General features: G+C 37.6%; 1 protein-coding gene across 5 annotated transcripts in view; it reads right to left on the bottom strand.

Moving 5' to 3' along the window:
* The window catches only part of RIC8B (RIC8 guanine nucleotide exchange factor B), a 103,403-nt gene that overhangs the window by 62,680 nt on the left and 14,912 nt on the right, over nucleotides 1–25,811 (bottom strand). The gene's annotated exons all lie outside the window — the stretch shown is intronic.

The raw sequence follows: 25,811 nt of genomic DNA, 5'->3' as shown, positions 1-25,811 counted from the left end.
ATTCAATGTCTAGATTTCTTCTCCATAAACTGCAGGTCTGGGTCTCTCAAGCTCATGTCTTATATGTGGAACAAGTAGGTATAACTATTTTACTACTGACCATTTCTGTACCTGTTGCATTTTATAAAAACAACAGCACCAACTAGGACTGATGTAAGATTTTACAAAGTTTGTATCAACCTAGCATCAGACTTTAACTCTTTAAAAAGAGGCTATTCATGGGTCAAGCATTATGATCTTGGCAGGAATCCCAAGCTGTGTGTACCTTCTCAGGTACATCCTAGTAGTACAGCTATGGCAATGTCAACTTTAAATGTACAGTTGACCCTTGAACAACATGGATCTGAACTGCACAGGTCCACTTATACATGGATCTTTTTCAATAAATACAGTATAGTACTATAAATGTATTTTCTCTTCCTTGTGATTTTAACACTTTTCTCTGGCTTACTTTACTGTAAAAGTATAAATCCAATAATATATAACATACAAAATATGCGTTAATTGACTGTTGAGGTTATTTGTAAGGCTTCTGGTCAACAGTAGGCTCTTAGTAAGTTAAATTTCTGGAGAGTCAGAAATTATACACAGAATTAAAAAAAAAGTTTTTTTTTTTAACATTTATTTATTTTTGAGAGACAGAACACAAGCAGGGAGGGGCAGAGAGAGAGGGAGACACAGAATCCAAAGCAGGCTCTAGGCTCTGAGCTGTCAGCACAAAGTCCGATGTGGGGCTCAAACCCACAAGCCGTGAGATCATGACCCCTAACTGAGCTCGGACGCTTCACCAACTGAGCCACCCAGGTGCCCCATATACACAGAATTTTTTTTGACTGTGCAGGGGGTTGGCACCCATAGCCCCCACGTTGTTCAAGGGTCAACTGTACTATTTTCTCTAGATGGAGGTGGGAAGGAAATTAACTTGACAAGCTGAAAAAAATTTGATAATAATGTCAATTCTACCTGCCATCCCTGATGACTAGAAAGGACTTTCATTTAATGTCTTACTATCATCATTAAAGCACTTAAAAATTTTTTTTGAAGTTTATTTATTTATTTTGAGAGAGTTAGCGAGCAGGGGAGGGGCAGAGAGAGAGGGAGAGAAAGAATCCCAAGCAGGCTCTGTGCTGTCAGCACAGAGCCTGATGTAGGGCTCAAATTTATGAACCATGAGATCATGATCTGAGCCGAAACCAATAGTCAGATGCTTAGCCAATGGACTGAGACATGCAGGCGCCCCAAAGCATTTTGTTTTAAAATGAACGTAAGTTTGGGCAGTGGGGATAAGTGTAATGTGCCCATTATAAAAATACAAAAAACAAGGCAATTTTTCTCTAATTTCTGATCTTTCATATCCAAGATAAAAAACAAAACAAAAAAACCAAAACAAAACCAATTCAACATACTGTTTCCTATGTGGTATATTTCTGGGGGTGAAGTCAGATAATCTTTGCACCCACATAACTTTATTCAAGAGAGAACTCATCTACATTCCTGTTTAAGAAACACATAATAAATAAGGTATTATAAAAAATTATATATGTGAATTTGGAGTTCTACATATCTAGTAAAATAGACATCTTTACCTCCTAACCTTCTAAACCAAAAATAACAACAGCTACAAAAAAATCCCCCCCAAATCTATAGACAATATGATTCCTTTCTTGCTCTACCTTCAGACTCAAGAAAGAAAAAGAACAAAGTATGAATACAAATAGGAAGAGACAAAGCTATAGATCAAATGGACTAAAACACTGGGACATAAAAAGGCTACATGAAAGAAATTAGAAAGCCTACAAAATTTATAGTTAAAAACTACTTCTGGGGCACCTGAGTAGCTCAGTCAGTCTGACTGAGTCAGTCTGACTTCAGCTCAGCTCATGATCTCATGGTTTGTGAATCTGAGCCCTGCATCAGGCTCTCTGCAGTCAGCAGAGCCCTCTTCGAATCCTCTGTCACCCTCTCTCCTTGCTCCTCTCCTGTTCATGCTCTTTCAAAAATAAACAAACATTAAAAAAAAAAAAAAAAAAAAGACTTCATTTACAGGTTTCCTGGAGATCAACTGGCAACCAAAGACAAGAGTTCTAATTTTAAAGCACAGTTTTTGGTTATATTTGTTCTTAAATATGCCATTTCTCATTATAGACATGCCTCACGTAATGACTGTTAGGTGGCTTTTTATTATAATCATAATGTATCTTGAAAATCAAGCCACTTTTTGGATCATGACTCTTTCTTCTCTGCCTTTTTTTTTTTTACTATAATTCAAAAAATAAAATCAAAGACCTACCCAAAATACAACAAAAGTGATATTTTATAAACACACCTATTGCTGTACTCAATATAATCATTTCTATTCAGAGAATATTATGAAGACCAAATTAATAAATCAGGTATATTTGGATGAATCAGAAAAATTTTGCTTTGGGGGCACACGGATGGCTCAGTTGGTTAAGCATCTGACTTTGGCTCAGGTCATGATCTCTCAGCCTGTGAGTTAGACCATGTCGGGCTCTGTGCTGACAGCTCAGAGCCTGGAGCCTGCTTCTGATTTTGTGTCTCCCTCTCTCTCTCCACCCTTCCCCACTCATGCGCGCGCTCTCTCTCTCTCTCTCTCTCTCTCTCTCAAAACAAATAAACATTAAAAAAAAAGAAAAAAAAATTTTCTTTGCATATGTACACCAAGCTAGAGAATTGAAGAGGGAGCATTCTTTACACTTTCTCCATCTGTTGAGTGCATGCACTCCTTCTGTATTTCAAAGATGCTCTTGTATTTCACCTTTATTTTGCCCGAACAGTATTTTTCTATGCTGTGACTATTTTTTTTCAGTTGATTTTATGCTTCCTAAAACATGCTCTGCTCTCTTCAAACACTTTCTATAGCCCCTTGATGCCCACAGGACATATCTGGAATGAGCCTAGTGATCCTTTTCCTACTGCTCTGTCACAGACACTCCCCGCTTTTTCTCAAGTGCTCCAAAATGACTCCCAGTCCCTTGACATCTGTCTTGAGCTCCTTCCCTGCTGTTCCTTCTGTGGCATGAAAGGACATGCTACCATGCCCTCTAGTCAGGAGCCCCCTCTTTTTCTCAGCTTTAGTTTGAAGACTGAGGGGTCTATAAGCTTCCCTAGTCACTCCTTCTTTTGATATTTGTGCTTCCAACAAGATCTTAGTTTTTGCTTTTGTATAGAGTAAGTTATTGGAGCATCTCACTCCTTCTCCAGGCTCCTAGAGAATAGGCCATGTTTTCTGTAGCCCTGTGGCTGGATCAGGTGTGCTATACCTATTTTTAAGTGCAAGATAACCACAAATATCTAACCTTAAAACTACTACTACCTGACTCTCCAGCATCTTCCAAAGAATGACTCCTTTGTATTCCTCCTCCACCAGCCACCACTTACTATCAAGTCTTCTCTTCCTCTTTTTGCAGGTACAATAAACTGTCATTATATTAGAGGTTAGGTATAGACTATTTTTATTTACTATTTTATTTACTTTCAAAATTGTTTTCATTGTTCAACTGATATATATTTTTCAATCTCAAATTATTTTGGTACCTTAGATAATTACAAAACACAATTTTTTTTTCTATCAAAATTAATGGAAATATTTTCTGATTTAACAACTTTCACTTAGAGTTTGGGTTCTCGGTAACGAATGAAAGTCAGAAAGCAAAGTTGAGGTATGCTTACAAAATATAATTACTAAGAATCAAAGAGTCTGAGAAAAAGCCCTTTTAAAATGCTTACTAGCTTAGCAAGCCATGGCTATTTCTATAAAGTTACACTGTGGACGCAGGAGCAGACACTCAAGAGTAAGATCCCAAATAGTTCCCCAATGTTACTATCAGTACCGCCAAAAAATTTTAGTAATTTGCTCCTGAACTGAAATCTCAAAGTCTACTACAGCAATGGTTGTCAAACTTCATCATGGATCATAATCAGCTAAAGGGATTGTTAAAATACATTGTTATACTTCACCCTCAGAGGTTCTGATTCAGTTGGTCTTGAGTGAGGTTCCAAAATTGGGACTTTTAACAAGTTCCTAGTTGCTGCTGCCAATTCAGAAGCTACACTCTGTGAACCACTGAACTATGGTTAACAATGGACTGACACAACTTGGATGTTAGAGGACTGGGGTTAAGTGAGAGCAATGGACCAGATAAGCATAGAAAAGTAGGCTGAGTTGAAAGCCATTAATACAAATACCTTAACTTCTCTTTGATTATCCTCAAGATGAATAGGGTGTCACTGTCTGGTCACATTACCTTTCTTATCTTAAATATTAAAAACTACTCTTAAAAAACTGAGAACAAACTGAGGGTTGATGGGGGGTGGGAGGGAGGGGAGGATGGGTGATGGGTACTGAGGAGGGCACCTTTTGGGATGAGCACTGGATGTTGTATGGAAACCAATTTGACAATAAACTTCATATATTGAAAAAATAAATAAATAAAATAAAATAAATAAATTAAAAAAAAAAAACTACTCCACATGTGAAATATATTACTTGTTTAAGGTCAATGGTCCTGGGCTTGAAACTTGTTCAACTTACCATGGACTCTAGAACCACAGTAGTACTGTGATGAAGGCAAAGGTTCTGGATTTAAACTCCTTGTATTCAAACCTTGGCTCTTCTACCATCTTCTAACAGTGTGACTGTGGCAACTTACTTGGCCTCTCTGGGCCTCATTTACTGTAAGAGCTAAATGATATCCCACATGTATAGCTCTTAGAATAGTGCCTAGAATGTGTAAGTATTCAGTATAGGTTTATATATTATTATAAAATAAAATCTCAGAGTCCTCAGTTTAGCATTTAAGATCTCCAACCTACTTTTTCAGGCTTCTCTTTCATACTGTGCTTCTATCAAACCCTCCTCTTTAGCTATATTCCTATCCAAATTATCTCACACTGAGCTCTTCTGCTTTCTTACTGCTTCCCCTCTACATGCATCAGTTCTTCTTCCTCTTTGACTATTCAAGTTTTAACCATTCTTCAAAGCTAACCTCAGAATTCACTTTTAAGAAAAATATTTATTTTGAGTGAGAGAGAGAGAGAAAGTGAGAGAGAGAGAGAAAGTGAGAGAGAGAGAGAGAGAGAGAGCGTGCACACACATAAGCAGGGAGAGGGGCAGAGAGAGAGAGGGAAAGAATACGGAGCAGCAGGCTCCACACTGTCAGCACAGAGCCCACCCTGGGGCTTGATCTCACAAACCGAACTGTCAGATCATGACCGAAGCAGAAATAAAGAATTCACGCTTAACTGACAGAGCCACCCAGGTGCCCCTAATATTCACTTTTGATATAAAATTTCTCCTAACCACTTCAGCTCCCAACATTCTTTCTCTCCAAGGAATACCCAAACCATATCTTATAGCAATCATTTGGTGCTCTGTACATTCTTCCTGTTACTACTAAAAGCTCTCTGATGGCAGAAAGGACACTTTTTTTTTTTCAAGACAGAAGAAAATATAAATTGCAGTGGTTTCTGAATTAGAGTTGGGTATATTACTAGGCTTTGCTGCTGTGTAATTCAGACATGCTATTTAACTTCTTTGAGCCTCACTGTCCCATGTGTAAAAAGGGAATAGTATCATCTATATCTCATAGGGCTATTGTGAAATAGACTCTGGGACATAATAAGTACTCTGTAAATGGTGATTATTATTATTCATATTCTTCATAATCCTTGTAGCCCTCAGTAGAGCAACTAGCACACAAGTTAGCACCCAAAATATAAACTGATTAGATTAAGTTCTTCAAATCTAAAGGATTAGTAGAAGTCTATTAATGTTATCTGGACACTTCTCCTTTCTAAGAAGGAAAGAGAAGTAGTAAAGGCTATTCGTGTGATTGGACTAGTAAGATGGTTTGTCTCATTGGGTAAAAATGTCTCTTTATATGAGCAGAACTTAGATGTCTTCATATGAAGTTCTTTTTTTCTGAAGAGGTTAAATAACTTAAATATATATGTTCTTTAAAATGTAAAATGCACCAGGGAGCCTGGATGGCTCAGTTGGTTAAGTGTCTAACTTCAGCTCAGATTATGATCTCATGGTTCGTGGGTTCAAACCCCACATCGGGCTCTGTGCTGACAGCTCAGAGCCTGGAGCCTGCTCTGGATTCTGTGTCTCCCTCTCTCTCTGCTCCTCCCCTGGTCATGCTCTGTCTCTCAAAAATAAATAAATGTTAAAAAAAAAAAAAGGAAAAAAAAGAAAATGTAAAACACACCAAACTATTAAAGAAAATAGAAAAACAGTCATAATTACACCAGCTAATGTGTGTGTGTATAATTTTTTAATTTCTTTTTGAGAAAGTGAGCGAGCACAAGCTGGGTAGGGGCCATGCCCAGCATGGAGCCCGATGCAGGACTCACAACTGTGTGATGATGACCTGAGCTGAAATTAAGACTTGGACATTTAACTGACTGAGCCACCCAGGCACCCCTAGCGGGTATATTTTATAATGCAGGAGACAGAAGTATTTATTCTTAGTCAATCTACTTGATTATCAGTAACATATGCATATTACTTTAACACAGAATTACAATCATAACGTGTATATATTTTGTTTCCTGACTTTTTAATTTTTAATTTAATTATTAGCATTTTTCCACATTGCTACAGAATCCTTATATAAATAATTTTAAATAGATGCAGTTATATTAAATGACTTCTGTTCTCAGTAAGCCTCTACCATGAAATATAGCAGAATCCAGAAAGAGCAGTGGACTTATTAGCATCAAAAGGAGTGGTTTCATAATGGGTGGTTTTGTAAGTGTACAAAAAACTTCTTATATATGTTCTTCAATGTAAGAAATGCTCACTAGACACTTACCTAAACTATTGTCTAAGGACACTTAACTAAGAAGTAGAAGGCCAGGACTTAATCCAGATTATCTGACTCCAATGTGATTTCCACTTCATGTCAATGATTGTACCACAGCGTTCTCTCATTTATTAAAAATATGATCTTGAGTATGTCACTCTATTTGGCCTCTTTCTTCATCTATATCATGCATTAAGAGTTCCTAAGGCAACCTTCTTCCAGCTCCAGGATGATAAGCTCTTCACTATGAATCTGTAAAACTAAGATCAGCTTTGGCTTTTGCTATGAAGTAAGCAGAACATGCTATAAAGCATAGATGAACATTCAAATGATCTATCATGATTTATATACTGTTTTAAAAGGTGATTTCTAAAAATATTAAGAAATTAAAAGTCAAATTTTATACATAAAAAAGAGTCTTTGCTCAAAATACAGACAAAATAGGGGGTACCTGAGTGGCTCAGTCAGTTAAGCATCCAACTTCAGCTCAGGTCATGATCTCACAGTTTGTGAGTTTGAGCCCCACATTGGGCTCTGTGCTGACAGCTCAGAGCCCGGAGCCCACTTTGGATTGTCTCCTCTCTTTGCCCCTCCCCAACTCACACTCTGTCTCTCTCTCTCTCAAGAATAAATAAACATTTAAAAAATTTAAAAAAAAATACAGACATAATAGTTTCCTATACTCTGGCAACCCGACATATAAGTGCTACTCAAACGTGTCTACAGATTGATGCCAGTTCACAAACTGTAACTGGACTGCATTGAGATAGGTACACAAACTGAAAATAGGTATAAAAAAATTGAGTTTGCATTTAGAAACATTTATAGTAATCCGACTTTGCTGTGACTATTAAAGGATGTGGTTATCTCTTTTAATGTTTCATTTTTATTGTATTTTATGGAAGCACTGGTCTACTGCAAATTAGGGAAAAATTAACAAACAAACAAAAACCTTGGCCCTTCACCATAAGGAATTTAAGGAGCACTGTTCTAGAGAATGCATTTTATACTGTATAAATTTTCTTGAACTATATAACAAAAGTAGTAAAACTAACTCAGATCCCATGGTAATGAGGGACTGTCTCATAAACATGCTTATCTAAGATTTAGTTTAATTGCTGAACACTATATTGAAAAACTATTATCAGTGTCCACCAAAATCCATTCTCCCCTTCAGATATAGTAACAGAAGTGTGGCAAGACCCACGAATGCCTACCTATGACACATTCCTCACCTGCTCTGAGGCCATATGACCATATGACTCAGCTCTTGCCAATGGAATGTATGTGAACACGTTGCAAGCCATTTCTGGGTTTGGGTCTTTAAGACAGTGAGCATTCTTTCTCTACTTTCTTGTCCTATTCTGTAGCCCAGAACTTGGAAGTGGCAGCCCAGTATATGCTAGGACAATGCTGAGATAGTGAAGCATGACTTGGAAACTCAGAAGGAAAACAGGGCAACTGAATAAATTTACAGAGCAGAGTTATTCACCTACCTAACCAGATCGGATCACCTCAGAACTATCACTTGAAAAGGTAATAAAACACCAATATTCCTCAAACCACTTCTATCTTGGGGTCCCTTTGTTGCATCAGGTTAGCTTTAAATTTAAATAAAATGCACCTTTGAAATACAATGTCTCATCGATATCTCATACAGAACCTCTTATGCCAGCATTCCATAAGTAACAAAAGTTATATTTCACCTAAATGACGAAGCAACTACTCTCTATAACTAATACTAAAAGTTAGTCCAAGTTAGCCTAGTTGTGCTATGGCTGGTTTATATATTCATTTGTTTACCTATTCATTCATTCATTCATTCATTCATTCAAGAAGACACCAAGTATCTAATAAATCCAAGGTAAAATCCTTGGTACTGGGTAGCCAATAGCAAGCTTCTAAGCAAATTAAAATCGAATGGGGGAGCATTTACAAAGAAATACAAGCCATGGATTAGTGTGATAAGTGCTCTGATAGGTCTAAGCCAGAAGTTTTCAGCCTTAGCACTACTGACCTTTTGGACTACATAATTCTCTCAGGATATGTATAAGAAATTTAATAGCATCATTGGCCCCCACCCACTAGATACCAGTAACACCCCCTCACTACCACTATCTAATACAGCAATCAAAAGTGTCTCTATGACTACAGATGCTGGCAAGGATGTGGAGAAACAGGAACCCTCTTGCACTGTTGGTGGGAATGCAAACTGGTGCAGCCACTCTGAAAAACAGTGTGGAGGTTCCTCAAAAAATTAAAAATAGATCTACCCTATGACCCAGCAATAGCACTGCTAGAAATTTACCCAAGGAATACAGGAGTGCTGATGCATAGGGGTACTTGTACCCCAATGTTTATAGCGGTGCTTTCAACAATAGCCAAAATATGGAAAGAGCCTAAATGTCCATCAACTGATGAATGGATAAAGAAGATGTGGTTTGGGGCACCTGGGTGGCTCAGTCGATTAAGCGGCCGACTTCGGCTCAGGTCATGATCTCGCGGTCCATGAGTTCGAGCCCCGCGTTGGGCTCTGTGCTGACAGCTCACAGCCTGGAGCCTGTTCGGATTCTGTGTCTCCCTCTCTCTGACCCTCCCCTGTTCATGCTCTGTCTCTCTCTGTCTCAAAAATAAATTAAAAAAAAAAAAAAAACTTTAAAAAAAAATTAAAAAAAAAAAAGAAGATGTGGTTTATATATACAATGGAATACTACTTGGCAATGAGAAAGAATGAAATCCTGCCATTTGCAGCAACGTGGACGGAACTGGAGGGTATTATGCTGAGTGAAATAAGTCAGGCAGAGAAAGACAGATACCATATGTTTTCACTCATATGTGGATCTTGAGAAACTTAACAGAAGACCATGGGGGAAGGGAAGGGAGAAAAAGAAAAGTTATAAACAGAGAGGGAGGGAGGCAAACCATAAAAGACTCTTAAATACAGAGAACAAACTGAGGGTTGATGGGGAATAGGGGAGAGGGGAAAGTGGGTGATGGGCAATGAGGAGGACACTTGTTGGGATGAGCATTGGGTGTTGTATGGAAGCCAATTTGACAATTATATATATATATATATATACACACACACATGTATATATATATGTATATATACACACACACATACACACACACACACATATATATATACATATATAAAGTGTCTCCAGAAACTGCCAAATGTCTCTTGGGGAATAAAATCACTTCCCAGTGAGAATCACTGATTTAAGTGTAAAAAACTATGGTAATACAAATCTAAGGCACCTAATCCAACTTATGGGAGGGATACAGACCAACTCAGGGAAAGATTTCTTAAGGAAGTGACATCTAAGGCGAGATGTGAAATGTACACATTCAATTTCCATTCAATCATTTAACAGTACTTGAATGCCCACTATATTCAAGGCACTGTGTAATGTGAGAGGTGTACAGTGGTGAACAAAACAAACATTATTCTATTATGTGTTATGGGGATGACAGTCTAATGGGGAACACAAACAAAAAATTAAAGTGTTATAAGAGAAATGAACAGGATGGTATGATAGAAAATCACTGGAGAAAGGATCCATTTTAAAGTGGTATTTAAGCCAAGTTCTGATGGTGAGAAGGTGCTAAATGTGCAAAGAAAGAGCACTGCTGGCAGAGTCTGGTGTGCTTAAGGTCTTGAAAGCCAGGGTGGGTGATGTTAGTGGCAGTGCTCTGAGATGTAACTGGAGAATAACCTGGCACCAGACCACGTGGAGGTTTACAGTCCATGATAAGGAGATTAGACTTTAAATGCTATGAAAAGTCACTAAAGGAGTTTAAGCAAAGGAGACATACAACCCAATTAAAACTTTTTAGAAAATCACACTGCCTGGGGCATCTGGGGGGCTCAGTCAGTTAGGTGTCAGACTTTGGCTCCGGTCATGATCTCACCGGTCGAGGGTTCGAGCCCCACATCAGGTCTCTCTGCTGTCAGCGCCGAGCCTGCTTGGGATCCTCTGTCCCCCTCTCTCCCTGCCCCTCCCCAGCTCGTTCTCTCTTTCAAAAATAAACATAAGAAGAAAAAAGAAAAGAAAACCACACTGGCTGCTGTGTGGAAAATGGATTGGAAGGGAACAAATACAGCTTCAACTAGAATGGAAGCAGCAGAGAGAGAGAAAGGTAGATGGATTTGATATGTATTTTTGACAAACAGGTTTTGGGGAAAATTATGTATAGACACATTAAGTTTGCAATGCCCACAGAGATGTCAAGTACAAAGTTGAATATGTGGCTGAAGCCCTAAGCAGCCATCAGGGCTACATCTTCTCTATGAGTAAAGGTGCTTGGAGCTACAGGAATAGATTGCCTACGGTAAAATACATAGAAAATAGAAGGAAGATGATAGAGCCATGAAAAATGCCACCACTTAGAGGCTGGGAGGAGGAGAACTTGATAAAAGAGATTAAGAGTTACAGCTGGAAGCAAGAGGAAATTTAGGAGTGTGGTGCTCTGGAAGACAATACAGGAAAGAAAATATTTTATAGAGGGAGTAGTCAATTGTTTCCAATGCTGATGAAAGATCAAGTAGTATAAGGATTTGGCAATGCTAGATCACCAGTGACCTTGATAAAAGCAGTTTCTACATAGTATTTGGGAAATGAGAATGTGCAGACAGACGTACATACCTTTCAAGATGTGACTATAAAGAAACAGAGATATCAGGGAAATACAAATCAAAACCACACTCAGATATCACCTCACGCCAGTCAGAGTGGCCAAAATGAACAAATCAGGAGACTATAGATGCTGGAGAGGATGTGGAGAAACGGGAACCCTCTTGCACTGTTGGTGGGAATGCAAATTGGTGCAGCCGCTCTGGAAAGCAGTGTGGAGATTCCTCAGAAAATTAAAACTAGACCTACCCTATGACCCAGCAATAGCACTGCTAGGAATTTATCCAAGGGATACAGGAGTACTGATGCCTAGGGGCACTTGTACCCCAATGTTTATAGCAGCACTCTCAACAATAGCCAAATTATGGAAAGAGCCTAAATGTCCATCAACTGATGAATGGATAAAGAAATTGTGGTTTATATACACAATGGAATACTACGTGGCAATGAGAAAGAATGAAATATGGCCTTCTGTAGCAACGTGGATGGAACTGGAGAGTGTGATGCTAAGTGAAATAAGCCATACAGAGAAAGACAGATACCATATGGTTTCACTCTTATGTGGATCCTGAGAAACTTAACAGAAACCCATGGGGGAGGAGAAGGAAAAAAAAAAAAAAGAGGTTAGAGTGGGAGGGAGCCAAAGCATAAGAGACTGTTAAAAACTGAGAACAAACTGAGGGTTGATGGGGGGTGGGAGGGAGGGGAGGGTGGGTGATGGGTATTGAGGAGGGCACCTTTTGGGATGAGCACTGGGTGTTGTATGGAAACCAATTTGACAATAAATTTCATATATTAAAAAAAAGAAGAAACAGAAATTGAATGGTAATAAGAGCAACTATAAGATAAAGAGAGGTCGTTTATTTTTCTTTTCCTTTTTTTTTTTTTAAAGAGAGGATATACTAGTCCATGTCTGTATGATGAAGAGAATAAAGAGTTGGAATTAATCCAGAGGGAAATGGGGAACTTATTACAAGGTATTAAGCAGGGGGATGACATTAGATTGTGCTTTGAAATTATCATTCTGCTATAAACATTGGGGTACAAGGGCCCCTATGCATCAGCACTCCTGTATCCTTTGGATAAATTCCTAGCAGTGCTATTGCTGGGTCATAGGGTAGGTCTAGTTTTAATTTTTTGAGGAACCTCTACACTGTTTTCCAGAGTGGCTGCACCAGTTTGCATTCCCACCAACAGTGCAAGAGGGTTCCCGTTTCTCTACATCCTCTCCAGCATCTATAGTCTCCTGATTTGTTCATTTTAGCCACTCTGACTGGGGTGAGGCGATATCTGAGTGTGGTTTTGATTTATATTTCTCTGATGAGGAGTGATGTTGAGCATCTTTTCATGTACCTGTTGGCCATCTGGATGTCTACTTTAGAGAAGTGTCTATTCATGTTTTCTGCCCATTTCTTCACTGGATTATTTGTTTTTCGGGTGTGGAGTTTGGTGAGCTCTTTATAGATTTTGGATACTAGCCCTTTGTCTGATATGTCATTTGCAAATATCTTTTCCCATTCTATTGGTTGCCTTTTAGTTTTGTTGACTATTTCCTTTGCTGTGCAGAAGCTTTGTACCCCAATGTTTATAGCAGCACTCTCAACAATGGCCAAATTATGGAAAGAGCCTAAATGGCCATCAACTGATGAATGGATAAAGAAATTGTGGTTTACACACACAATGGAATACATGGCAATGAGAAAGAATGAAATATGGCCTTTTGTAGCAACGTGGATGGAACTGGAGAGTGTTATGCTAAGTGAAATAAGTCATACAGAGAAAGACAGATACCATATGTTTTCACTCTTATGTGGATCTTGAGAAACTTAACAGAAGTCCATGGGGGAGGGGAAGAAAAAAAAGAGGTTAATAAGAGACTGTTAAAAACTGAGAACAAACTGAGGGTTGATGGGGGGTGGGAGGGAGGGGAGGATGGGTGATGGGTATTGAGGAGGGCACCTTTTGGGATGAGCACTGGGTGCTGTATGGAAACCAATTTGACAATAAATTTCATATTAAAAAAAAGAAATTATCATTCTGATGGTAACATGGAGAATGCACAAGAAATGGGACAGAACCAGAAAAAGTTAATGAGATGAGAAATGATGGTTATGTGAACTAAGCAGAGAAGTAGAAAGCTAAGAGACTGTGAGGGGCATCTGGCTGGCTCAGTTGGTACAGCATGTGACTCCTGATCTTGGGGTCATGAGTTCAAGCCCCACATTGGGCATTGAGCCGACTTAAAAAAAAAAAAAAAAAGGAAAGCTAAGAGATTTTAAGGAAGTAGAACTGACTGGATGATTGGTGGAGTGGTCATCAGGGTGGAGAAGAAAGAGGAGACAAGGAATGTCTCAGATTTCTAACTTGGACAACTTGGTTGACAGAGGTCTTAATCATTCAGGAGATAGGGAACCCATTTTCTAAAGCTGGCAGCAAAAAGAAAATGATACTGCTTGGTAGACCTTTCTCTTTAATCGCCCCACAGTGGACACCTCAAATAAAATACATCTAAACTCATTATCTAGGAAGGGGTCAGATCCTCCTCCAACATATATCCACCTTTCTAAAACTCACACTCAATTTACTGTCACATTATCCTTGATCTGGGCTGAGAAACCTACTCTCTACTATCTATGTGAACATATGTGCCTTTTCTCATGTTACTTCCTGTACATAGCATGTCTTCTTAAACCCTGACCTTCCGAAATAATTTGTTTCTTCAAGGCAAATGTCATCTTTGTAAGCTTAGAAATAACCTCTTCTATCTCTACCACTTTTATAGCACTTAACACCTCTGACCTTGAATTATATTTATGGAGAGTTCTTATCTCTTTCATCAGTTTTGGGCGGGCAGGATTTGTCTGATATATTTCTTTTTCTTCCACAGGTACAAAGATGCTGTCAAATATGTTGAATATGTACTTACAAACATATATACGAAGTGCAACATCTTCAAAGCACTATATGCTAAACACAGAGTTTTATGTCCACATAGGCCATTAAAGTTCTGGGCTTAATTCCTAGGTGCCACTTATTTGTGTGATTTTTAATAAATTGGTCATGTTTTTAAATTTCCTTATCTGTAACATGGGTATGATGGTACCTACTCATAGGGTTGTTGGGGGAATTAAATGAGACAGTGTGCATGTGCTGTTCTCAGATAAAATAAATACCCAATAAATGTTATTTAACATCATAACTACAATGCATTACCATATACTTTAGTAAAAGGCTACATGCTATAATAAAGAATATGACTTCCAGAGTCAGTCTTCACTTTGCTGTATTTTTTACCTGCGAGATCTAGGAAGTTACTTGATTTTTCTGAGCTTTAGTTTCATTATGTTTAAAATGGGGATAATACGTATTATGGTGTTGTTTTAGTAAATAAGATGTTGGTACATAGTAAGACCTAAAATTGTACACTTCCAAGAACAAGACCTATAATTAAAGATCTCAGCCAACAGTACTATCTTGAAGGAGGCTTGTTTTTATGATTAAAATAATATGCCTATATGTAGGTTTGACATCTAGTTTTCTCTTCAACATCAGGGTTTATCAAAAGGATGTAATGAGCTGAGACTTTTAAAAGTCTTTACTATTATTTGGGAAATTCAAGTAAAGATTTATATATTAATTTAGAATAAAAATGGGGCGATAATTGAATAATTAAATCAAAATGAAACAATAGTGAACAGAGAAAGTGAACATTGCCAAAGACATGCACGAATGTCTGTTTTATTTATAAGAAACAGGAAAATGCAATAACTTTCCAGTTTGAGCTGGAGAGGGGCAGGGTACACACACAGCACAGGCACAGAGTTCAACGTGGCAGTAACCCAATGATAACTACAGGCCAGAAAACAGCTGAAGAGCCAAACAAAATGAGTGTAATTTACAGAATCAGAATATTAAGAGTTAGAAAGGGCTATAGTGACTATTTAATAATAACAAGTACTAGCAGTTGCAAAAGGTGCTATAAAAAAGTAGATATTGGGGAGAGTAAGTCTGAGAAACTTATAAAGCTTATTAAAGTATTAAAGATTCTCAGATGTACTATGGAAAATAAACCTGTTTAATTTTTTAAAACTGCTATTTCCTTTATTTGTTTGACCACAGAATCCTTTTAAAAAATAATACCTAATAGGGGCACCTGGGTGGCTCAGTCAGTTAAGCAAGCGTCCGACCTCAGTTTGGGTCATGATCTCACAGTTCATGAGTTCGAGCCCCACATCTGGCTCTGTGCTGACAGTTCAGGGCCTGGAGCCTGCTTTGGATTTTGTATCTCCCTCTCTCTCTGTTCCTCCCCTGCTCACACTCTGTTTCTGTCTCAAAAATAAATAAAGATTAAAAAAAAATTTTTAAAAACCCCAAACCTAATAATATACTCAGGACTTGGGAGTATTTCTTTTATTTTACAGACATGAAAACTGACTCCCAGGGAGGCTAAACTATTTGCCTAAGATAGCACAGAATGCTAGAACGGGAAACTCAGATTCTTACCCTCAGGTAAGAATCTGAGTTTCCCGTTCTAGCATTCTGTGCTATCTTTTCATTCTACTGGCATCTGGTGATGTGTAAGAAATAAAGCAAAAATGGGTGTTCCAACTTTGAAAGCAATTCAGGGTTAAGCTAGGCCTGTGAAAGGAATTACTGAGGACTGATTTTTTTTTCTCCTTAAATGAACAGACTTAAGTCCTTAAACATGGTTCTACTTATTATCACTTTTTTATTATTATTTAATGTTTCTGTTCTTCTATTTTCACGGAACTGAATACCTATTCTCAGAGTCTACTACTCTCTCTTTAATAAGAATGGACTCCTGCCCACCACACTTTTTGTCCATTATGTCCACAACATTAGCCACATGTTTGATTTATGCTCTTGCTCCAACCAGTGCTCCTATAGTGATGGGATAGGACCCTGCTCTTAAAATAGACTATGCACATTCATCTGGGAGATGTGGCACAGTGCCAGGGATACTTAAAGTCACAGGGCAATCCTAGTACATCCTCTTTAACCACTGGTTACTAAAAGATTTAGTGGGGGCAGGGTGGGGAAGAATTTCTACATGAAAGTAAATACATTAAAACTCACAATACAAAAAGTCACATGAATTTTTGAGATTAAAAAATAAGATATAAGAGGAATATTGTAGCTAAGGCAGGATCCATTGAATGATACTTCCCTGGCCTCTCAAGGTTGTGCCTACTCTCTCCTCTGATGGATGTCACTAGATATATATTCCACAGGGATCTAATTTTAGTTCATAACTGGACTTGAAGGTCAGCCACCTAAATCTGATAGTTCTAAACTTTTGCCCTCTCTGTACAGCGTGTGTGTGTGTGTGTGTGTGTGTGTGTGTGTGTGTGCGCGCGCGCATGCAAGACAGAGAAAGACAGAGAGGTATTAAATTCTAAAATAAGCTTACTATAATTAACAGAACAATGTTGTCAGTTCTACAAGATAGACCTATTAAAAATTTGTATTTTACAAAAATGTTAAACAATCACTGACTCACTGCCAGAATTCTAACCTGGGTTTTTAGTAAAGGTTGGAGAAAGGATTCTGAAGGTCAAATTTAGAATTTCTTTATAAAAAGATAAAGATTAAATTTTCTAAATGAATACTCATGCAGCTGGGTCTATATGATATTTAACTTACTATTATTTCTATACACTTGTGGGTTTCTTTTCCCTGCTTGTAGTATGGGAAGTGATGGTAGTTCTCACTTTTTATGTAATGGATACTGTCCTTGTGAATAAGGTTTATCTCACTTCCTAAATTTCACCTCTAGTTTACCTTACTCCACATGTACATTTTTCAGTAAGACAATCCTTCTGGCTATGTTCTATACCATGGTAATCTTGCCAAAAATATTGAAGAGAAAGTGCAGACGAACAACAATTATGTAAGTTTGGCTCAAGTTTGTTTGCTAATTAGCAGTCCTGAGAAAGACATGTTGCATCATCAGGAGTTCATTAAGGGATAGCAAAGACTGCTTAGGTGCAAATGAAAACTCACAAAATCCGCTGCCCATCCTTTCTCAACTGAGGGCAGAAATGGGCATGTCAAAACTTTTTATTTCTCTTCAAATACAGTACCAGCCAACTCTGCTTCTCTTACTATTTAAGAGTCTTTTTTTTTCAGAAAGCCTTTTTCTCCTATTAAAATATAGTTTAGTATTTTAAGTTAATATATCAGCAAATACAGAAGTATCATTTGTTGTTTATTATAATTTACCAAAGAAGGGCTCATTATCTCATTAATCTTTAGTGAATTCTTAACATAAGCTATAGTTTGATCACGCAGTATACTAACAAGGCTGGAAGATGGACACTATTACAACACATACCTGGTATCTTAGTGGCTAATACAGATCAAGGTCCTACAGATCTCTATAGCTCCTTTGCCTTTTTGCCTAAAAGTTTATCCAAGTCTTTCCTATATAGTCTCTTTAGGATTTCCCTGCTTTGTCTCCAATGCCATCTACCCCACAACACTCAACTATTCAGTCTGTACTAGTTACTCTATCTCTGAATCTAGTTCCCAGCTCTAATGTCCCAGGTGACAGAAGATAGTCAGGGGCTCTGATGGTAAGCTGATGTTTACCATGATGTTTGTGTCCCCGTTAAATTCAGATGTTGAAGCTCTAACCACCAATATGTTGGTATTTGGAAATGGGCCTTTGGGGAGGTAATTAGGGTTAGATGAGGTCATTAGGGAGGGGCGCTAGTCCAATGGGATTAGTGCCTTTGAAAGAAGAGACCCTGGAGAGCTAGCTCACTCACACTTTCCCTCTACCCCTCTCGGCACAAAGAGATCATGTGAGCACACAGTGAGATGACAGCCATTTACAAGCAAGAGAAAAGGCCTCAGGATGAAATCTGCTGGCATCCTGATCTTGGACTTCTTAGCCTCTAAAACCGTGAGAAATAAATTTTGCTGATTAAGCCACCAGTCTATGGCATTCTGTTAACAGCAGCCAGAGCAGAATAATATAGCTGAGAACAGGGACAAGAGGGAAGTTAAGTTGTCCCAATGAGACAGTTGTGAGATTTTAGGGATCCTCAAAGGCACAAGAAGACACTAGCGATACAGCAAGAAAAGCACAGAACAGACTATTTAGATTCCCTCTAGTCCCTAGCTCTACTATTTTCTGAATTTGGATCTGGAGCAATTTTCTTAATCTATCTGAGGCTAAATTTCCTCATATGTAAGATAAAAATATACCTGTGTCACAGGGCTATTTTAATTATTTAATATAGAGAGCATCTGAAAAAAACATATTGTAAGATGTAATTCACTTTATATGTTACTTATTGAGGACTGTACAATTGAAGTGAGAAAAGCACCTGGCTTTAAGCACTAGCTTTGCCCCTTGTGGTTATGTGATCTTGGGCAAATTTCTTGAAATCACTTGTGTCTCATTTCCTCATCTCTAAAAATAGGAATAACATTTAGGGCTTATAAATATTAAGTGAGATTATATATTTAAAAATCTTTAGCTTGGGATAGAGTAGAGGCTAATGCATCTTACATCATAAAGATGGCCAGATGGACAAACAGATCAAGAAACATTAACAGGCATACTCTACATAGGCACAATACGGCTAGGAAATTTTTATTTGTATGTGTTTTAATGGCAAAGCCACTTGAAAAAGGAAAATGCTGATGCTATAAAAATATCATTGCAATTATGTATTAATTTTATCAATTCTATGATGTTCACTTGGAATCTATAGTACCCATTACTTAGCACTTGTGTGCTCAGCCCCCATACAGGCACACAACTCAAAATGTTCCCAACTTAAAATTCAAGTACATGCAAATTATTCAAGAGAAATAAATTCTAAGTGACAAGAAGTCTATTTTGGGTTGGGGAGTTAAAAAGCACATGACTCAAGTTATTTATAATATTAGGAAGACTGAACATGTAAAATGAATGAATAAGGAATGTAAGTGTATTTCAATGTATAGCAATTTAAAGTTATATTAAGAGACTGAAGAAATAAACTACAGAGAATTCAGCCAGAGAAAGCTTTTTGATAAATATGAGTGTTAGGCAATAGGAAATGATAGAGATGGAGTGGCAGAAAGGAAGTAGGAAGACAAGCAAAACAGTGGACAAAGGTAGAGACAGAGAGGGATATGGGTAAGGTAAGAGGATCAACCAAAGCCGACTTAAAGGAGTTCATACACGTAAAAGCTTTCTAATTAAAGCTATCTGACAACAGAGTGGCTGCTGTGAGCTTCCCATTACTGAAAGTATTTCAGAGTGTGATGTCCCTTTGTGCAAGATATGTTAGAAGGAATCACTATACTGGAAGATACTTGGTGCCCTTTACTACACTGTGAGTTCCCTGTGAATTTCCTGCAAATATGATCCCTGAAGGCAGAGAAAGAGACGGAGGCCCTGGGTTGAGTCCTAGCTCTTCCATTCATTAATTGTGACTTTGGGCAAGTCAACTTCTCAGTTTTTCATCTATAAATGGGGAAGTTGGGAACATTAGAGATGTCTGTACAGTCAGTAACTCTTCCATGTCCCTAAGATAAGAGTTTAATTAGTCAAAGATATACATACATGTTCTCCCTTTTCCTTAGTACATGATCAAACTTTGTAAGGAAGAGCTAAATGCTGAGAAAAAGAAACCGTACATTTTTGGCAAAAAATAAATAATCATAATAATCATAGGAATCCAAAAAAAAAAAAAATCTGCAACATGCCTAACTAACTCCTATGGTCAAGTACTGCACTGCTTATGGAGAGCTGACACTACATATCCTCACTGGCTATCCTATGTAGTCACACTGCAAAGCATGCTCTTCTGTTTACTGTCCATGCTGATAATTAGCTCAGTGTCAAAGCTTTGTTTATGCTCTGCATCAAATCTCAAACTTTAGATGCCTAAAATTATAAACTGAATACAATCAATTCATAAGCTGTACAACAGGTTGATTCAATTATTAATAAATGGCAGTACGGTGAACAGGAGTTTGGAGCCAGACTGCATGGGCTTGAATCATAGCCTTAGACTTCACTAGTTTAGGCAAGTTATTTCCTGTATGACTTAGTTTCCTCATCTGTAAAGCAAAACCACAGTACCTACTATATAGACTTGTTGTGAGGATTAAACGTGTTAATATTTCATACACTGCTTGGAATGATGACGGACACGTAGTGTATGTTACCTATTGTATTTACTAACAAGCTTTACTGAGATATAACTCATGTATCATAAAGTTCACCCTGTTAAAAGCATATACTCATTGGTTTTTAGTATAGTCACACTGTGTAATTTTAGAACATTCTCATTACCCACCCCCAAAAAATCCAATACTCATTAGTAGCAACTCCCCATTCCCCTCTCCCACTAGCCCCTAGGTAACAACTAATCTACTCTCTGTTTCTTCAGATCTATTTTAGACATTTCATATAAATGGAATCATATATTATGTGGCCTTTGTGTCTGGCTTCTTTCACTTAGCGTAATGGGTTCAAGGTTTATCCATGTTGTAGCACTTATCAATTTCTTTATTCTTTAATTTTCGGCAGAATAATATTTCATTGTATAGTTAACACGTTTTGTTTATTCATTCATAAATCGATAAATATTTGAGTTGTTTATACCTTTTGGCTATTATGAATAATGCTACCATAAACATTCACATACGAGTTTTTGTGTAGACATATATCTTCATTTCTTTAGTGTAGATACCTAGGAGTACAATTGCTGAGTTCAACCTTTTGAGGAACTGCCAGACTGTTTTCCAAAATGGCTGCACAATTTTACATTCCCACCAGTAAGGTATGAGCATTCTGATTTCTCCACATCCTTGCCAATACTTGTTATTATCTGTTTTTTTTTTTTTATTCTAGCCATACCAGTGAGTGTGAACTTTAATCTCACTGTGGCTTTAATTTGCATTTCCCTAATGATTAATGATGTCAAGTTACTTCATGTGTTTACTGGCAATTGCATATCTTTGGGAAAACGTGTATTTAGATCCTTTGCCCATTATGAATTGGGTTGTCTTTTTATTATTGAGTTCTTTATATAGTCTAGATAGAAGTCTTGTACCGGAAATATGATTTGAAAATATTATCTCCCATCCTGTAGGTTGTCTTTTCACTTTCTTTTTTTTTTTCTTTTTTTAACATTTATGTATTTATTTTGAGAGAGAAAAAGTGCAAGCAGGGGAGGGACAGAGAGAGGGGAGGAGAGAGAATCCCAAGCAGGCTCCACGCCCAGTGCTGGGACCGACATAGAGCTCAATCTCACAACTATGAGATCATGACCTGAACAGAAATCAAGAGTTGGAGGCTCAACCAATTGAGTCACCCAGGCACCTCTAGTGAGTTAACTTTTGTATACAGTGTGAGGCAAAGGTTTAACTACATTCTTTTATATGGGACTAACTAGCTGTCACAGCATCATTTGTTAAATGACTGTTCTTTCCTCACTGAATGGTCTTGGCACCTTTGTCAAAAATTAGACCCTTTTTGACAAGGATCTTGGCACCATTGTCAAAAATACACCTCTATATACATATATTTATATTTAATCTATCCTCATGCCAGTACTACAGTGTCTTGAATACTGTTGCTTGGTAGTATATTTTGAAATCGGGAATTGTAAGCCAAGTTTGTTCAAGATTATTCTGGCTATTCTGAATCCCTTTCAATTCCATATGAATTTTAGAATTGGCTTGTCAATTTCTACAAAGAAGCTACCTGGGATTCTAAAGGTAATGCATTAAATCTGTAGATCAATATGGGAAGTACTGCCATTTTAGCAAAAGTCAGTCTTCCAATCCGTGGGCATGAGATGTCTTCTCATTTATTTAGATTCTATTCAACTTCTTTAAACAATCCTTTGTGGTTTTCCTAAAAACTGAGTTGAGTCAGAATTTCCTTAGTTGTTCTCAAGGGCTTAGTTAGCATACACATCTTATCAGAATCAGCTCCGGATTAACTTAATTCCAATGAGATACAGAAACATTATTTCTATATGATGCTATTCCTTTCCCCTTTTTGTGGCATTATTGTTATATATATATGTATGAATGTTGCAAACCCAAGAATACGTTAAGATAACTATTACTACTTTATATAATCTTGTCTCTTAAACACTCTGGGGAGAAAGGAAAACGAGCATATACTTATAGCTTTTGTTACATTAGCTTTATTACTTATAATTTCTGCTTCTCTTGATTTGTTCTTAAGGATCTGAATTACTATCTAGAGTCATTTCCTTAGTCTAATACAGCTTTGTTCTCATCCACCTTTGTGCTTTTTTGGCAAATGTGTTACATTTCTGTATGTTATTGGCTCAACAATACATCATATGTGTATATATACACATATATACATACACACACATATTTTTTATATAAATGCTTTTAAAATCAGTTAAGAAAGGAGAAATATATGCACTTATATTGTCTTTTACAATTACATAATTACCTTTACCAGTGCTTTTTGTAAATTCAAATTGCAGTTTGGGATCACCTGTTTTCAATCTAAAGCACTTTTGGTATTCTTGTAAGGTAGGTCTGGAACAAATTCTTTCAGTTTTTCATTTATCTGGAAATGTCTTTATCTCCCTTGCATTATTAAAAGAAAGCTCTGTTGGTAATAGAATTCTTGGTTGAGTTTCTAATTTGAGCTATTTGAATAAGTTATCCCACTGCCTCTGGCCTACAGGTTTTTGGGAAGTCAGCTGTATGTTTTGTAGAGGTTCCCTTGTAAATGATGAGTCCTTTTTCTCTTGTTGCTTGCAAGATTTTCTCCTTGTCTTTGGCTTTTAGCATTTTTAGTATGATGTACCTGTTTGTGGATCTCTTTAACTTTATCCTGCTCAGAATTATTAAGCTTCCTGGATGTGTAGGTTGTTTTCCAATAAATTTGCGAAGTTTTCAGCCATCATTTCTTTTAACATTTTTTCTTCATTCTCTTCTCTCCTCTCCTCTCCTGGTACTTCCATCATATATCTGTTGGTACATTCATGGTGTCCCATATTTCTCTGAATCTTGCTTTACTTTTCCTTACTATTTTTTTCTCTGTTCTTTACCTTGTGTACTCTCTATTGATATAATCACCAAATTATTCTTTCTTCTGACAGTCTCACTCAAATGTAGAGCCCCATTAGTGAATTTTTATTGCAGTTATTGTATTTTATTGTACCTTTCAACTCCAAAATATCCATTTGGTTCTTCTTTTTCCTTTTAACAATTTCTATCTTTCTACTCATATTCTTCATTTGATGGGACATTGTTATCAACCCTTGCATTATTGTTAAATCATGGCTTCCTTTAGTTCTCTGAATATAATGGCTACTTTTAAGTCTTTGTCTATTAAACTCAACTGGTCATTCTCACAGTTTCTGTCACCTGCTTTTTCCCCCAGTGTGTAGGTCATTCTTTCCTGTTTCTTCACGTCTCATATTTTTCTTGGAAATGACATTTTATATAATATATAGTAGCAACCCTGGATACTGCCCATACCCTCCAAAACTTGCTATTGCTATTTGCTTATTTACTCCATGACTAGATGAATTACTTTAGTTCAGTATATTCTTCCCCTCCTTCTCTACAGATGTTCCTCTTCAGGGGGCTCACCCTTGGTTATGCCACAGTCATCCTAAAATGACAGTGGCTTTGGCTGGCCTCTCTTTGACCTTCTTTTTCCTGACCACACCCAGCTGGCTAAGTTCCACTAACTACCAGCTGATTGACCTACTGTCTTCAACAATGCCCTGGGCATAAATTGTTCCACAAACTGAACCAATCTATTAGGGGTCCTTTGAAGGGACAGTCTCTGAGGTCAGTATTTAAGGTTTGTTCTAACCACAGGAGGGTTCCTCCCAGCTGTTTCTTTCTCCTTTTCTCTCTAGAAAACTAGCCCATCTTCTGGCTAGCCTATATGTCCAATGAATCTATCAATCTCCCTCCAATTCCTCCTTTCTCCACAACCCGCACCCTTAGGCATGAACTTCACACTCTGTTGCAAATGATGTTGGTTCCTTTGGGGAGAGATTCAGAGATCTCTGTTGTAAGATCTGCTTGTTCCTCTGGGTAAAATTTTGGAGTCCTGGTTCTGATGCCGGGACAAAGACAATGTCATGCTTTTCCCTGGGTGACACCTCCTTGGGAGCTGATTTGAGGGGATAGGGGAGCAGCAACCCCAGTTATCCTCAGCTTGCCTCTCCCAGAGTAGAATCTACATCCCACAAGCCAAGGCCAAGGGCAAATGGGGCGCCTCTATTTTCAGTGGTGCCATATCCATTGTATAGACTCTGTCCTGTGAGTGTGGGCCGGGTTAAAGGAGGGGGGACCCTACCTCTCAGCTGCCCTCACCTAGAATTTAGTCTCAGCAACAGGTAGCAAGGGCAGGATGAGAAATGTTAATCGTACATCTCTACTGGGAAGACAGCCTTCTACCTGAAAAAAGAGGAAAGAGGGAGCTCTATATTCTTGAATGCATCAGTTTAGAGGACAGTTTCCATCTTGCTCAGCTAATAGGAGGTAGGGAGGGAGCAGGTCTCAGTTTAAATACCACAGACTTTCACTTTTCTTACTAAGTTTTAGTAAATTTTCTTGAATATTTCTTCAATGACTGTATGCTCTGTGGACTATTTCCAGGGACTTTAAATGGTTGTTTTTTAAAAAATAATAGTCACCCATTTTAGTGGGAAACAGGTCTGTAGAACTCCTCACACTGTCATCACTGGAAGTGGAACTTCTGGATGAGTTTTTCTGGTAAGAGAAAATGAATCTGAAACTCTTAAGTCCAAATTGGAGATATTATTATTATTCTGAGAAATAAATCTCAAAAAATGATCCAAAGATCATGTATGGGCTGCCACATCTATGGCTTGCTAAGTCAGAAGAGCTGTTTTGTTCTTTCTCCCTACATTTAGTCTTTCAATGCCTTGGCAAACATCTAAAATAAAAAAAGGAGTCTGAAAAGAAGTTTAAATTATTTTGAACTACTATGAGGCATTCACCCTGGTCTATGATACAATTCAGCCCTTCTAGTAAAGTTTTATGCCAGATTCCAGCTGGACAGGAACTTTGAAAAGTAAAAGGTTTAGGATGCTTTTGGTTGTGTGTGTGAGAGAGTTTTAAAGAAATCAAGATGTTGAAAATGATTATCTTTAAAGTTACTGTCTTCTAAATAAGAACTGTGCTTGCATCATGTATCAAAGTATTCCCTAAGGTGAGACATCAAAATTTGAGTCAAATTTACAGGGCATACAAAGCTCATTCTGCTTTAGTGAAAACTGGGGAGTTTAACAATTTCAAGTAACTAAAATAAGTGTAAAGGACTTTCAGAACAAGC

Source organism: Panthera tigris, chromosome B4, assembly GCF_018350195.1.
Source record: "Panthera tigris isolate Pti1 chromosome B4, P.tigris_Pti1_mat1.1, whole genome shotgun sequence".
NCBI lineage: Eukaryota > Metazoa > Chordata > Mammalia > Carnivora > Felidae > Panthera > Panthera tigris.
Note: the sequence above shows the minus strand (reverse complement) of the source record. Positions and strands in the feature narration are given on the sequence as shown.